The sequence below is a fragment of the Strix uralensis genome, chromosome 4 (assembly GCF_047716275.1).
Source record: "Strix uralensis isolate ZFMK-TIS-50842 chromosome 4, bStrUra1, whole genome shotgun sequence".
Taxonomy (NCBI): Eukaryota; Metazoa; Chordata; class Aves; order Strigiformes; family Strigidae; genus Strix; species Strix uralensis.
The window spans coordinates 90,995,952-91,001,616 of NC_133975.1; the positions used below are offsets into that span (position 1 = coordinate 90,995,952).

Sequence of the window (5,665 nt, forward strand, 5' to 3'; positions counted from 1 at the left end):
AAACTAGAAAGGATTTGTTTTGTACAGCTGTTTTGAAATAGCACTTTTTCCTCCAGGAGTTTCTTGGTTTTCTTTTTTTTTCCCCCTCAGTTGCGGGCATCTCTACATCTCAGGTAAGGCCCAGAGGATTACTTTTTCTTCTCTTTATGCCTAACACTAACATCATAGTAAATAATGGTAACAACTACACTCCTAGCTGACGGCACACACACAAACACAAGCTGCCATGGAGGTAAAAGGTACAACACAGCAGCTAATCCACAGTACCTCCTCTTAGCCTATGACAAACACAAGGCAAATCAGGGAGGCAAAATTAATTCAAACAGTCTCACCCGCACACAGTAAGTGATATGTATATGAAGTGTTACCAGCTGACAAGTGAGCACGCTTATTTGTTCGAATATTTCAGTCCACAAAAGCAGAGTTTCTTACCTTGCCTCCATCCAACCAGCGTAAGCACACTGACAGAACATTCAAGGGGATAAAAACCTGAAATCCCAGTTGACACACAGGAAGTATGTGTTCCTCCTATCTCTATTTACAGAACTGAAAGTTTTATCCATAAAGCAGGATTAAAAACTGGGAGCAAGAATACAACCTTCTATGCTATCTTAGTTCCCTCACCATTTTAGCAGTTTTCTGTTTTTTTCCACACATGGTCTTTTCATGCTTTGAGTTTTGACACCAACTTATTAAGAGAGATTTTTCCAAACTGACATAAACACTTAAGATAGTTTTTTTCTTGAAGAAATTTACAATTGAGACATACGACTCTCATCAGAATAGCAGAATCCTGTAGGAATTTCCTGCAGTAACGTCTTCAGAATAACCCCTGACACAAACATACATATCCACACAGAAGATTAAGTCAAAATCTATTTGGAAAACTTACATTAGTACAGTAGTATCAGTTAGGTAGATATTTGTCAGATTTCTTTATAAGCATATAATCTCCAATACAGACAATTGTGGTGGCATAAAACACTTGAAGAGGTATTTTGCTTGGAGGAGAATTACACACTCTTCTTTCCCCTCTCAAATTTTAGCTTGCTTTGATAAACATATAGTTACACTGACAACCATTTTCCAGAGTATACTATATGCCAGGTCTTAAAGCAAAACATAATCCACATATAGTCTTTTTTATGGCAGTGTCTTAAATATAACTGACACATAAGAGATTATTGCTTTTTAAAAAGCAGATCGGAGGATTTTCATACGAACCTAAAGCCCCCAGTCTCCACTAAACTCAAGTTGAATGAATAAAAGGCATGTACGTACAACTGAAGTATGAGTTCACACCATTTCAGTTTGAAATTAAAAAGAAGCCATTCTGATCGCTTTTCTGAGTAATGAAATCAGTTAAAACTAGGTACTGTCCTATATACAGTAATTTACTTTGCTGTGTTGCTTTTGTGGTAAGGTTTTATGTTGTTTTCCAAGGAATGAGACAGCATTTCATTGATCTCTGTTCCACCTTTTAATTGCTTATAAATACAGAGAAGAGCCAGTAGGGCACAGGCTCCAAATTTTCGAGTTGCTGAAGTAACAGTCACAGATAGGGCCTAATTTATCATGGGAAAAAAAAAAAGCTATACAGCTCTACAAAAAAATTATCAGAAGCATATACATAAGTAAAAACCAGAACACCTTAAAACATACCAAACACAAAAGCTGGCATGTCACAGCTCTGCTTCCATGTTTAAACTAGCAGGAAAACAAATCTATTTAATTGTTCAGTTAGAGTATGTCTTGTCCCAAAGGGCAGTTAACAGTATTTATGACCACCTCTGACGACACATTCATACGCTCCACTCTATAAAACAGCGCCAACTGTTACCCTCACACACTGTCACTGCTTCACCCCTTCTCTCTGTGTACACAAAATACAAACTGCATGGATGTTTTCGGTTTTGTTCGGTTTTTACTCCCTCCACCCCAGACCACGAAAAGGGAACTATGTCCAAGAAAGCTCTAAGAGGACCCTTTTCTTCTTGCCATCTAAAACAACCCCTAGCATGTAATTTAGCTTGTCAAATAGCATGCTTATGACAGAATTTACAGCTTATTACGTTATACCCAAATGGAACAAAACTCGCTCATTTGAACCATCAAGAAATGCAAAGCAGTATTTTAACGACATATGTGTGAAAGATGGACTAGAAGTGAATTACAGGAAATATCCTTAAACACTGGGAAAGGGTTCAAGCTACAGTCCTATTTCTTGTACTTTTCCCTCACTATCTTACCAACCTCTGGATGCCATGAGGTACTCTTCTACATACACATTAAAGGAATGACAACACAAACACATCATTTCCAATTCATGTAAATTAAAAAGAGATGAGTGTTGGTCACACACAGGCATATCAGATATCCTGTACAAATCCATACAGCACAGTTGTTCATATGAAAGAAAACTAAAAGTCTATTAAGACACATAAAGACATTTCACTACAAAAAAGGAACTTGACTTGCACCATTTTCTTCATGCAACGAAGAAAATAATCTAAAGGAATTTATTATCATCTACAACACTGCGGAGAGGGAAACTTACCACACAAGATCAGCAACGGGGTAACAGAAAGAACAGATAATGCTAAATAATACTACTCACAGCAGAAATTGTATTAGGCTATGTATTTGCAGCGAAACGTGATTAGACTATGCCACAGCTTTAAAGAAGTATTTTCTAGTGTAAGTATTCACCAGTGCAAACGTAACATTCAACTATGGTTTATGTACACTCTTCAAGGAGGACACCAGTTCGGCACGCCAACCCCTTCCCGCGGACGCTGGTCGCTGCTGGGACAGGCCCCGGCCCTCGCCAAGCCCGGCGCTGCCAGGAAGCAGCAGCCCGCTCCGAGAAGCCTCCGCGGGTTAAGGGCAGCGTTGCATCATGCGGCCGGAGGCGCGGAGGGCTGCCCGCGCCGCCCTGCCCTCGTCAGCCGGGGGCAGCGACAGGCCGCAGCCCGACACCTCCACACCCGGCCCCGGACGGGAGCAGACGCTGCCCCCGCACCCGCGCGGCGGCACCACCCCCGGGAGGCCGGAGGGGCCCGGCCCGGCCCGCAGGAAGCGGCTGCGCTCCCCGAGACGCGGCTCCGGCCCGGCCCGGCCCCTCCCGCGCCACCGCCCTCGCTGCGCGCCCGCGCACCCCCCCCACGCGCACGCGCCACCGCCCCCCACGCGCACGTGCGCCCGCAGGTGCACGGCGGCGGCACCCCCGCCATCACCCCCCCCGTCCCCCCCCCCCCGTCCCGGGCCCGCCGCCGCTGCCTCCCCCTCCCCGCCCGGCGTGTGGCCCGGCGGCCGCTCCGCTCCGCGGCGGGCGGGGGAGAGGCGGATCCTGCGCCGGTATATCGGGGCGCATCCGGCGGGCAGGGCGGGGAAGGGGCCTGTCCCTTTAAGAAGAGGCCCGGCTGCTGCGGCCGCCGCTTAGCGGGGGAGCGGGGGGGGGTGGGGGTGAAGCCGCGGCCTGCCCAGGCGGGGCCCCGCTACCGCCTCTCATAGTCCCGGCCCGGCGTGTCCTTGCTCGGTCGCCGCGGTGGCTCACCTGGGGAGCGGGCCCGGCTCTGGCGCGGCGGCGGCGGCGGTTGGGGGCTGGGGGTGTCTCCTGGGCTCGCTCCCCCGCTCGCTCCACCCGGCCTCTCGCGCCGCGTTGCCGGGGCTGGCGCTGCCTGTGTCCTGCCGCGGGGCGCTCTCGACTCCTGCCTCGCCAAGATGGCGCCCGCGCTGCTGCTGAGGAGGAGGCGGCGGCTGCGGGCGCTGGGACGGCGGCGGCGGCCACTTTCGCTCACTGAGAGGAGAGGAGCAGGGACACGGGGAGCCATGGCGGGGGGGAGGAGAGGCGCCATGGCCAGGCCTGAACAATCGAGCCCCGCATACCTCCCCGCCGCCCCGGTCCCGCGCCTCGGCCCCGCCGCCCCGCTCGCGTCGCCGCAGCCGCCGCACGGTCCCCGCGCCCGCACCGCGGCCGCCGTCCCCACACGCAGCCCGCGGGGGGCCCGCTCCCATCGATGCGCTCCCGCGGCCGATTGGTAGAGTCTGGCGGTGACGGAAATTGCCGAAGGGACTCGGCCGAAGCGGCCGGGTGAGCCCGCGAGTCTCGCGCGAGGCGGGCTGGGCTCTCGCGTTGCCGCGCGGGGAGGCGGAGCTGGGCCGGAAGTGACGCGCGCTCGCCCTTGAGCCGCCGGAAGGGCGAGGGGCGCCGGGGGAGCGGGGCGGGCACGGCCGGGGGCGCCCTCCCGGTCCCCCCGGTGCGAGCTAACCGCCTCCCCCGCCCGGGGGGCGACCGGCCCGCTCTCAGCCCCCGCGGTGCGTGAGGAGGAGTGGGGAGGCAGGGAGCTGCCGCCCCCCCGGCGCGGAGCTCAGCGAGGCTTCTCCTCTAAACCCCGCCGGAGGCAGCGTGGCCCGGCCCGGCCCCCCGCCACCGAGGGGAGGGCTGAGGCGCAGACGGCGCGGGAACCGGGGTACTGTCACGGTTAATTTGCTGTTTACGGGCAAAAGGAGGGTACTTGGAGCTACGTGCGTTTTACCACATTGGCTTTGTCACGCGCTCGTGACAAAATAGGCCTGAAAGTTAAGCGTGGGGAGACACTGCCATGTAAACGCGGTGGGGCCGTGAGCTGTCTCCCACATCAAGTAGTACATTAACAGTAAACGATTAAATGAATGATTAAGCCAGATCACCTATTGCCTAGAGATAGAAATTCCTACTTCGTGACTAAGCTCTGTGTCATCCCCGCACACAGTAGGTACCACAAGTACTAGGAAATAACGACAACCATTGCTACTGCCCCAGAAAAACTTTGCTACCCAGTTGTCCCTAAGTAGTTACTGTACCTTGCATTCCTAAATACAACCAGCAATTACATAGTTTAAGTAGTGTACATGATTTTGTCACCCATCACTACCAAACTTAGGAAAAAGTGCGTGACAAGGTGTTACAGACCATTATAAAAAAAAAAACACCCACCTTTTTTTTCCCCTTTAAAAAAAATTGCCATTTTCAATCTTATGCATCAGTGAGTGACAACGCCATTCCAATCTATTTCTTTTCTTTGTGCTGTTCCCAAAAGAGAACGGGAGAGCTGCAGCCGCCTTTACCCAGGAAGGCTGTGCTACTTAAAGCAATATAGTGGCATAGCTGCAGTGACACTGTCAGGTCTCTGTCTGGAAATCGTTACTCCTTTGTAATACAGTTCCAGCCAGACTTTACTTCTTAGAAGACGCTGAGAATGCGGCTCAGTCTCTTGCTGAGAAAGGTGCCTTGAGCAATTAGTTTGTATCCTGCACAGAGACACTCTAGACCACTCTTCTACATCCCAGACCTGATTGTCTCTGTCTCCTACCTCCTCGTCCTTCCATGATCTAATATATCGCCATTTTTTCTCTCCCCCCACTAATTCAACTGGATGGACCCAAATGATTTCAGTTGTGGAAATAAAACATAAGTGCTCTGGAGCTGTCTCTGGCTCAGAAGAGCCTGCATGTTCCCCATTGTACCTCACAGATTTCTGAGAACACATCACTGCCTGGAAGAATCTTGCTCCCGACGAATGACATGAGCTGCAGTGCTGGAGAGGAGCCCAGTCCGCTGCCAGCATCTGCTAGCAGACCAGATGAAACGCTCAATTTCCAAATAAAAAGTTGTAAGACAAAC

The 5,665-nt window shown here is 51.5% G+C and overlaps 1 protein-coding gene and 1 long non-coding RNA gene across 2 annotated transcripts in view; one reads left to right on the forward strand and one right to left on the reverse strand.

Annotated features, from left to right (window-relative positions):
* Positions 1 to 3,681, reverse strand: part of INO80 (INO80 complex ATPase subunit) — a 71,977-nt gene extending 68,296 nt beyond the window's left edge. The window contains exon 1 of the mRNA XM_074867800.1: positions 3,557 to 3,681. The gene's annotated coding sequence lies outside the window, so the exon portion shown is untranslated. The remainder of the gene's footprint in view (positions 1 to 3,556) is intronic.
* A 98-nt stretch (positions 3,682 to 3,779) lies between these two features.
* On the forward strand, positions 3,780 to 5,664 carry LOC141943127 (uncharacterized). Its single transcript, XR_012628855.1, has 2 exons — positions 3,780 to 4,472; positions 5,438 to 5,664. It is a non-coding gene; the product is annotated as an uncharacterized LOC141943127 (long non-coding RNA).
* Position 5,665: the final 1 nt, after the last annotated feature.